General features: G+C 41.5%; 1 protein-coding gene across 3 annotated transcripts in view; it reads left to right on the top strand.

Moving 5' to 3' along the window:
- Positions 1-8,306: 8,306 nt before the first annotated feature.
- LOC108794004 (muscleblind-like protein 3) overlaps positions 8,307-10,855 on the top strand; it is a 138,350-nt gene continuing 135,801 nt past the window's right edge. For 2 of the 3 annotated variants that reach the window (XM_018564967.1, XM_018564966.1), the window contains exon 1: positions 8,728-9,053. The gene's annotated coding sequence lies outside the window, so the exon portion shown is untranslated. Of the gene's footprint in view, positions 9,054-10,855 lie in introns of all 3 variants that reach the window. The other variant, XM_018564965.1, reaches the window with a different exon arrangement.

Raw genomic sequence — 10,855 nt, 5'->3', positions numbered from 1 at the left:
CCAAAAGCAATGCACTCCTATCTATTTACTTTTCCTATGTCTGTAGATCTGGTGCTATTGCTTGATTTTTCTCTAAGACCATGAGAATATCTACCATTTAATTATTTGTTCAGTACTGTACATTGTGAGGGGAATTTATCAAAACTGGAGCAGACAAAATCTGGAGCAGCTGTGCATGGCAACCAACCAGCTCCTCTCTTCAGTTTGTTCAGTTAAGATTTGAAAATGAAAGATAGAAGCTGATTGGTTGCTGTGCACAGCTGCTCCAGATTTTGCCTGCTCCAGCTTTGTTAAATTCCCTTCTGTGTGTCTCGCACACGCCTGTCTTGTTGACGCAGATCATATTGTGCATTAACTTGCCAATAAATATATTGCAGAATTAGAAAAACTAGAAGGCAATATACATTGCCGAAAGCCAATTTAGTAATGCTAAATGAAATGCCAAGTGCGTGTTGGATAGGTCTGCTTTAAGATAAATATTAATAAAACAACAAAACTGAAAAGAAGAATTGTCTAAAAAAGTAACACTTTTTTGTTATTACTAGAAAGTAATAGAGCAACAAAATACAGATACACAGAGAAGAAACAAAATGCAAGATATTGTAAATTCAACAACTCAACACAAACAAATCATAGCCAGCTGCATATAAAAGCATAAACTAAATCGTATAAAAACGGAAATTGTAAATCCAATGTGTATAAATAACAAACTATAGGACAACAGCAAAGGTTAGGAAGAAATGTTGAAGAATAGGAAGAAATGAATAGAGAACAATGCATAACAATAAAAACTATAAAACAATTACCAATTAAACACAACTATTATATAAATGTTATTAGATAACTTAAAAATCTAGTAAACAGAATTCAAAAATACAAACAATGTGAAACTTCTGCACCTAGGAACCCTTGTCCCAAAAAAGAAAAAAAAAAGCCTAGTGAATATCTCCTTTAATCGAACGAATAGCAACAATACTTTGCAGTGCTAAAATTACATTCACAATATCAAATATATAGAGTGCTAAATAAACTTCCTTAGGGGTGGATGATACATCTGTGAGTACCTGCCTTTCTCTTTTCACTTGTTGGGTGTGGTGAAATGTTTTTTATTTAGCACTCAATATATTTGATATTGTGAATGTTATATAAGCGCTGCACAGTATTGTTGTTATACAATCCAAAATGGGTAGCGGTAATATTTAGAAAATGATCAGTAAAATTAAATCATCTGCAAGTCAAGTGAAAACAATCCAGTCATTGTGAAGAGAACCAACAGCGAAAATGAGCGCCTTCATCCAAATTCAAAAACCAGATGTTATCCTCAAGACACAGCGGTGATAGGATGTAGGCCCCACCAGGTTAAAGCTGCACCAGTCCTTGTTTCTGTTGACATGTACCCCAGGTAGATACAATGCTGAATAATAAGAACAGAGAGAGAATTGGGCAGATTAAACTTTTATTGAGTAAAAACAAGAAACAACTGCTTTTACATTAATAAACATCAGGAAAGCATATCAAGCCATCAATTGATCATTTTAAACAGCCCGGGCTTAAATTGGAGAGCCCAACCCATTTCTCACTAGTCACTCCAGTGGTCAGGATAACTGTAAACGGAAACCACCACAATCCCATTCCATAGCAAGGTACTACCAAGGCAGCCAGAGCCACCTACCTTCTGTATTTCATTGCTGCCATCTACATGTTCTGCTGTCTGCCCTTTCCTCAGGGCCTGCTTTACTTAAAGAAATAGAGCAAGTCTTGCTGTGTTTTTACAGGCTTGTCTGTATGGGGGAGAGGGGGCAGTCCAGTTCAGCCCAAAATACAATACTGATGTATAAAAATAAATGCTGCAAGATCTTATTTTTAATTATTGCTATGTGCATCTGTTCTAAGGAGAAACAAAACTAGACTTTGGGCTGAGAACTCATGAAAAAGTATTTCTGTAATAGAGTAATACCAAGATTATCTGTAGCAGTTATTCATAGTCTATGACATGTGTTATTGTTGGTTTCTCCTGTTGAAAAGCAATTTTGTTTTGGTGCAGTAGAGTGACATTATTGTTAAAACAAAAATTGAATGCCATTTCATTTAATTCTGAAGAATGTTATACCTACCCATCAGCAGCATAAATCGGCTATGTGAGCTGAGAAAGACAGTGTTCTATCTTGGGGTAGGAAGGGAGTAACTGAGAATTACCAACCCAATACCTGCCCCATGACACCATGGAATACTGGGAAGCACAGTAAATTTGCATATTCTTTACTACAGAACTAAACTCCAAAAGTGTGTTTATATGTGGAGTGAAACAGGACAGGGATCACTAACTTGCTTTATCTTTATGCCTTTAGAGCAGGGGTGCCAAAGTAGTGGCCCGCAAACTGGTACTATGTGGCCCGCAGCCAGCTAACAAGTCAGGCATGCGGTCACGAACCGCGTACCTGACTTGCGGGAGCAGCTGCATGGCCTGCATCTGACAGAGATAGCTGCTCATGGCCGTGCCGCAACTCACATATTTTCGGCCACATTTGGGATTGCTGGGCCTCCAGTGCGCCCCTGCACTACTTACATGGTGCCCTAATGTGTAGTAACACATTGGGGTTTCCAATTCCCACCCTTCCTATTCACAATGGCTGCCCCACTGTTGTATTCAGAGCTTGGTCAACTAGTTTAGCTATCAAAACACATTACATGGTACAGAACAATGGCATTTTACAGTCAAACATAAATATTTAATTTGGCCAAGAGATGGAGCTTCTGGTCCTCACAAAACTAAGTCCCAAACAGTTAAACTAGAACACTGGTTTAGGCTGAACAAAAACATTTGGTTGCCCCATTCACATTAAACAATATGAATAGGCTATTGTATTCAGAGAGCCAGCACCCAAGGTTTATAGAATACCTGACCAATCCCTGCAGCTGACTGGCTGCAGTCAATGATCACCTCACAATTTTTGTCCCAGCTCCTTCAACAAAAGTCAATTGAAAAATGAACTTTTGATGAACAGAGTGGTGTCGACAGAGCCACCCACTGCCTGAATTTCGAAATGTGTATGGCCAGCAGAGGGACCTGTGCACATAAATTGTTTTCCAGAACATTCCTGGTTTAATTGTACTAAACTGACAGAAGAGAGCCCAAGTGGAACATGCAAGAGGCTTACAGACCATCAGTAGGAATGGCTCACTCATGTGGAAGCAGGCTTTATGAAGTCAAATATTTAGCTAAACTGATGTCTGGATAATGGAAGTAGTGATGGAGAGAGTTAAAATGTATTTTTCCTGCTGTTCTATATGGCAGGTTTTTAAACTACTCAACATGTTTCTACTCTAAACAACACTTCTAGAAATTCAAATATTCTAAATGTTATTGGGCAAGATTACAAAACATTGCACGCAATTGATGACACTGAGTCCTCATTCCTTTGGCTAAAGATCTCAGACATAAAAAGATGGAAGCACAGTGTTTAATGTAAAACAAAATGAACACATTTTTAAATGCAGAGTAATATTTATAAACTTCACTAATTGTTTGCTGCACATTCATCCATTGGGCCAATAGCCATATTTATTTAAAAAAAAAACATTTTCTCCCTGAGTATTGGCTCATATTTGTGGTGCATCTGGATCTCCTATTCTTTAACAGGAAATCCAGGTCTCAGTAACTACTATATTTATAATACAAGAAATTTAACAGCTGTTAAGTCTGATCTTCTTTTTGACATTTGCCATTTGGAGAGGGGGAATCATTAAATATATCAATGATTTGCCCATTGCTTTCTATGGAGCTTGTTTCTGTCACCCCCGAATATTTTTGCCTTTGCCTTTATAACATAAGAAGCAGCTCTGGCTGCAATGCTTTCTTCCTCTTTAACACTGCCTCCTGCATTCATTCTTTCAGCCACTGGATGTCCTCAAATTTCCAGGTTGAAGGACACCCAGAGGAGTCACCACAGCACCATGCATCACTCTACACTCACATACATTCATGGAGATACTGGCTCTGACATCAGAGGGGCTCTAGTGGGCAGGAGGGAGAACTGGGGGTTTTGGGGGGTTAGGCATTAGGCCTGAAATGCTTGTATGCTTTTTCTGACATTCACTTGGTTCTGAACTCTATTTTAGCAACAAGTACAAAAAGTATTTCACAGTAGGTGCAATTTTAATTACTAATAACAACCTAATTCCTGACTTCTGAGTAATTTACTAGGCAGCACAGTCTTCTAGGCACACATCCCACTTCTATGTCAAGTGGACCACAGTAGGTTAGGCCAACAATATGTCAAGCTTTGATTTGGATGTAGGAGTATTCCCGTCAAAAGTATCCATGCCGAACACTGAAACACGTTAATCACGTTGACTTTCACTTTCAGTAGCCACCACACATGAACCAGGACCAACCCTCAACAAATGCAACAAATTACCTCAGACAAAAAATGCTTAAAGCCCACTGAGTTCCCATTGACATAGAGCACAGAAAGATGCCATAATACACCTCCTTGGTAAAGTGATCACTTGTGTCACTTTGCGCTGCATTAGACTAGCAGTGGACTGCAGTATCCAATGCAGCTAAGCACTGCAGCTCATTTAAATTGCCCTCCCAGGCTGCTCCCTGTCCCCGAGGAAAGCAAAGTGTAGTGTTAAGACACGAGGCTGACACCATAAGCACTGGATATGTTTCTTTACCCACATTACACTGTGCATTCAGCTATTATAACCCTCTACAGCTCTGTGTAGCTTTGATTTTTTTTTTACCTGGAATAGATAAGCATCCCATGAAAGAAAATGTGTCCACAGGTCAGAGAATAATTTATTTACACAGTCTTCTGGCTAGCTCTGTGTTCATCCAGTGCAGCCTTGTCCATGTCTCCATTATGAAGTCAGGCTGGCTCATGCTGAAAATAGGAAGCAGATTAATGAATGCTGTCAGAAGGCCATTAAATATGCATTACGCCATTTTTCACGCCTTGCAAAACAATCACATCTGATATTCCATGTAAGTGTAATTAATAGAAATGATACTTTATTGCCATTAATATGCTTTGGTTAAACACGCATGTGTCTGTGTATTTTTTTTTAGCATTTTAATGCCAATAATTGCAATGCAGTGGATTCCTGCAAGTAAGAAAAGCTTGCCAGGCTTTAGGGGTCCCCTGTGTTCTTAGCTCCTCTCTCTTGAGTTCTGCAGATAACTAGAGGCAAATCTATGAAAAATTCCCTTAAAGTGGAAGTTCACCCGGCTATTTCTTAATGAACATCAAACAGCCATACAACACATGTACCTTAATAAATGCACAGCACCATGTTTAACTTATGTCTACACTCTGGTTTTCCAGCAATCAGCATTTGAAAAGCGCCGGCTATCACCAGCGACACCATGCAACTCATGAAGTTAAAATTAAAAAAATACAAAAAGTTACAGAGTAAATTTAAAAACACCCAAACAGACTCTAGAAGGTGCCGGCCAATAGGAAACAGTTGGAAACAGGTCCCAGCTAGCTGCGCTCAATTGTTTCTGTTTTTGTTTTTTTTTTAATCTTTATTTCTTTTTTTAGATTTTACATTTATTTACATTTTTTAAATCTTTTTTATAACTTTAAAAAAAAATTCTGCTCAGTACCACGGAGGTACCGAGGAGAATAGCCGAGAGGCATTCGGCTATTCACTCACTGCCGTTCGGACCCTATGAGAATAGGGGCGAATGGCAGCAAGTGAGCTGCCGGAGCTTCGGCTCAGCCGATCCAGATGTTGGATCGGCTGAGTCGAAGTCCCTCTGCACTTCGGCTCAGCCGAACATGCACACCATGTTCGGCTGACCGAAGTGCAGCCGAAGCCAGCCGATGTACGGCTGATTTCAGCGGATGTTCGGCTCACTTCACGTTGTTCGGCTCACTTCACTACGGCTCGGTTATTCACTTGGCTGTCTCCGGCAGCTTAATGAGTAACCCTTTAAATGTCATTACGTTTACCTGCACTTTATTTTACACCTGTTCATTTTGAATGAACTGTCATTGTACAGTAATGGTACAAAAATCAAATCTGCACTTTAGTGCAGTGAACCATGTGACGACATGGTGATCAGTTTATAAGTTAAATGTGTATTGGTGTTGAGTTATGTTTGAGCGCGTTACACTGAGGGACTTGGTTATGCAAAGAGTATCAGCACCATCCCTCGTTATCTCCCATTGTTCTCTGAAGGAGCTCAGAACAATGACATTCTGGCCAGGCTCCTGCTATGGCTGTCTGGAGCTCGTTAGCAGGGGAAACCCTGTGGTGTTGTGAAGACAGAATGACCAGGGAGGGGACGGGGGATGTGATGGGATTATAATCTGATCTGATCACTTTCTGTATAAAAGTTTGTGCAGTTGTTCAATAAATCAGAGTTTGTTTCACCTACACTCAAGCCTTGGCTAGTGACTGGGGAAACTGGGAGCTACAGATCAGCGGGTTCCAATATCTCCTCAGCAAGGAAGAAGACAGCGGCGGACATACTCATCCTGAGTACGGGGGTCCGTCACAAACCACAGTGTACAGTATGCATGCGTTGTGTTCTGCAGTGCAGGTCTGTTGACACCTACTGTACTGTCCGATAGGGGTGCCATCCTAAATGAATGACATGCTTTACAGTAATGCATGGTAAACACGTGTTTTACCAAGCATGTCACCACAACGCATTAGTGTTCACACCATATAACATGTGTGCACTGGTGTGCAGTGTGGGGGCTGGTGCAATGCGTTGTTACAATGCATTGCACTCTTTACGTTTTTTTAACTTTATTGAAATGTCACAAAATGAGATTTGATTTATCAATATGCACCAAAGCGCACTGGAACACGCTGCGGTGAAATGTGCTGCTCTGCATAAAAATCAGATATGCTAAATTTTTATGCAATGCAGTGTTACAGTGTGAACAGGGCACATAGAAAACAATGGCTTTCTTTGCAGCTCCACACATTTCTGAAAATCTGGACTATGAACCCTTAGGACTTCTTGCTCTGTTAACCCTTGCATGGCCCGTTTGTAGTCAAGCAATATGACAATCTGTTGTTTAGAGCTATGTATGAGGACCCTAAAGCTGCCCATACATTGCTTGAAATTTGTGCTGTGGGTGACCCTGCCAGCACCACCCAGCAGAAACTACATGTCCTATCAGCCACCGCAGCAGATGCAATACACCGCACTTGTAGTCCATTGACACTTTCTCACATCCATGTTACTAAATGTCTGTACCTTGGTATGGGAAGAAACGGAATGGGAGGGAAGGAAGGAAGAGCATGGGACGAAGAGTCTGCAGGAGCCAGAACATTGCACCTACAATGCTTTACTGACTCCTATCTAAAAAAGAATATATGCAAATTTTTTTCTTTTGGTGGAATTTCCCTTTAACATTTGATTTCGTAATGACTGGGGTTTCCCAAACAAAAACCACATTCACTGTTGGAATTTTGTTTGTTCAATAAAAATGAGACAACCTCCCCCTCACCCACCCTCCTTACGGTCAGAATTGATCATCGATTTAACCCCATCAACCATTAGAAAATCGAACAAATGTTCTGAAAATGAATGTCTTCAAATGGAATTCTACTGGTGTACAGCCAGCTTTAGGGTCTATTCACACCAGCAGCTGCGCTACAAAGCACGGCAGCTGGTGTGCGTCATCGGGCATAGTGCTGATGCGCCAATTCCCGAACATCGTATTCTTTACCTTTTTTTTTTGTAGTGACATTTTATTAGGTTCTATGGGCCCACTGCGCTGTAATGTGGTTGTACCCCAGCATGGCCCTCTGTGCACAGAAAAAGAACTGCATGTTGTACTTTTTTTCAGTGCACGCCACCGCAATGCGATGGTGTAAACTGAGCCCCTTTCAGACAAGGCAAATTGTCTTATCTAGCGTTGGGGCTGCGCTAGAAAAAAGCGTACAGCACAATCCCAACGCATCTGGTATGAATACAGCCTTATAAATGTAGTATTATGATTGGAAATAACCTAATGATTAACCGATAGTAACCTGGTGAAAACATATTTTCTTTCCTATGGATCCCGGATATGAAAAGTCAGTTGGTGGTTGCTTGGTGCTACAATGTGACATGTAGGAGTTAACGTCCCCAGCTCGCCGGACATTAGAGACTTTGTGCCACTAAAGGTCGTGCACATTGTCCAAAGTATTTACTCAGCTTGCTGGCTGCTGGGGGGGGGGAATAGTGAGGACAAGGTGACACAGCAGGACTTCACGGCCATTCCTGCATGGCCAGGACCTTGTGTCATTTCAGCGACAGATTCTTTTCTTCCTGTGTTGTTACCTCTTGCTGTTGCTTCTCCTCCTTTGGCGTACATATATCTGCATGCATCTGCTGTCAGGGTCATTCTTCACACGCCGCCGTAGCACGTGCAGCCCGCAAGTTTCACATTAGCTAGCGAATACGCTTGCACTAATTGCTTTGAGTCGCCTTTTCTTCTACTGGTGGATATATTGTGCGGATCTCGTGGAGGTTTTAGCAATGTTGCTATGGCAGCAGCCAGCCAGAGCTCCAGAATACGACACAGCTCCCAAAGGCCATTAGGTACTGTGTTTTGTGGACTGTACCAAGTCGGCGCAGCAGAGGGAGACAGGAAATAGCTTATAACAAGTCTGTGCAGATTTCGCTGCAGCAAAGTGCTTTTTCTAACAGCCGCACAGCTTAGCCGTACGGAACCACAGATTAAAATTGATCCGCCCGCTCGCCGTTACCGAGGCGACCCCTTCTGTTTAGTTTCCTTCCCTCGGATGAGGTTTTCTGCCTGCCTAGTTGACATCTCACACCCCGCAGCTGCATAGTTTCATCCCAGATGCACGTCCCAGCAATGAAGTTATGTACGTGGGGCGTGCTTTAATTTCGTTATGCCTAGTGATTTCAAGAGCCAGGCTTTAAAATGGCGGCATTCATTATACACCCATGCTAAAGCCTCACCCAGCACTCTGTCTGTCTCGCTTAGTGCTGCTTCTGCTTTTTTCCATATGGCATTCCGCAGCTGAGGATCGGGTCTTCTGGGGTTGCTCAATCAGCATAGAAGCATAAGGTAAGCCAGCCCCGGTTTTCTTCTGACAAGCACGGTGCCAGCCGATGAACCCGTCTGGGACGGCGTCAGCCCACATTTTGAGGGGTGCAGGCGATTCTTTGATCCCTTCTTCGGCGTGCTCTCCCAGGTCTCAGAGTCTTGCATGTGCGCGTGAAGCTTTCTCAGTGTGCAGCCTAGCAGATGGACACGGGGCAGCGTGCTTCTAACCCAGCCGTTTGGGAAGTGCTCGTCTGCATTTCCACCCAAAAAGGCAGCCTCACATTTCACTGCGCAGTTTGGGAAAATGTCTCACCCTGACAGGGACCTTGCACACACGTGCCTTCTTTTATGTCCCCTCTGCCCGTTTTATGGGGCAGGGAATAGAAAAAGAGAGGTAGAAACTGGTTTGCTTTGCTTGTTCATGTTTGAGTATTAGCAGAGCGGATTTCATAGTTCTAGTAGAAAAATGTTTTTTGTTGTTTTTTAATCTGCAAAATAAAAAACAAACAAACAAAAAAAAGAGTTTCATAACACTTAATGCATTGTGATCTTTGATCATTTGGAAGCCTCATTTTGTATCAAGTCCACCTAACTTCTGTCTGTAGAAGTAAATGCGCATATGGCTTCTACATAATACTGTAGGTCAATCCATGTGCGTAGGTGCATGTGCATATCTATCTATCTATCTACGTAGATGCATGTGCATATCTATCTATCTACGTAGATGCATGTGCATATCTGTCTATCTACGTAGATGCATGTGCATATCTGTCTATCTACGTAGATGCATGTGCATATCTGTCTATCTACGTAGATGCATGTGCATATCTGTCTATCTACGTAGATGCATGTGCATATCTATCTATCTATCTATCTATCCTATCTATCTGTCTATCTACGTAGATGCATTTGCATATCTATCTGTCTATCTACGTAGATGCATGTGCATATCTATCTATCTGTCTACGTAGATGCATGTGCATATCCTTATCTATCTATCTATCTATCTATCTATCTATCTATCTATCTATCTATCTATCTGCCATTTATCAATTTATGTGAGTGTATGTACAGATAAACTCCTATCTGTCAGTGTCATCCATCACTTCAACACTGAAACCCGCTTATTGGTTTTACAGAAGTCGGTCTCTGGCGCTACACGTGCGATTTTGTTCGCTTGTTAGTGCATTAACTCCTAGTTTACAGTTTCTGCATGTGCGGTGCATTGATCTCAAATGAAGCAGTAGTCAACCAGGAGTTAAATCTCTAGCACGCAATGAAAAGCTCCTATACAGCCCCAGCTTAAGGTGGGACACCGTGCTAGAAAGCGTTCATGCATGTGCAGTGTGACTGCTCTCACATCTGCACTGTATTCTGCCTGGAAACAAAGAATGGGATCCTGGATAAGGTGAAGCTTGCATTGAATTAACCCTTGCCATTCATTACTGGGCTGTGCATTGCAGAGCTTTGCTGGTGCAGACCTCTGCAGGTGCGGAGGTGTCATGTCACATCTGATCAGAATTGGTTCCAGTATGAGCTTTTGAAAAGTCTAAATTGATGTCTTTTTTTTCAGTAAGTTATTATAGTGTCTTATGATAATTAGATAATGGTATAAAGTGTCTTCTTTTAACATATGTGCTTAATTACATTGCCAGTAATGCTTGGCTGATGTGGTGGAGTCTGTTAGATGTTTGAAGGTTATTTAATAAGAATTCAAAGAAAAAAAAGTATGCCTTTGCATTAGCATGTCTACTAAATGGCTCTAAGGTGCATGTGTATATGTAATTTATTTGGTTTACAGACTTTCTGGTAACTTTCATTCA

This window comes from Nanorana parkeri, unplaced genomic scaffold (assembly GCF_000935625.1).
Source record: "Nanorana parkeri isolate BGI_ZX_2015 unplaced genomic scaffold, ASM93562v1 scaffold801, whole genome shotgun sequence".
NCBI classification, from domain to species: Eukaryota; Metazoa; Chordata; class Amphibia; order Anura; family Dicroglossidae; genus Nanorana; species Nanorana parkeri.
The sequence above is the reverse complement of the archived record's forward strand: the minus strand, read 5'-3'. Positions and strand labels throughout refer to the sequence as shown.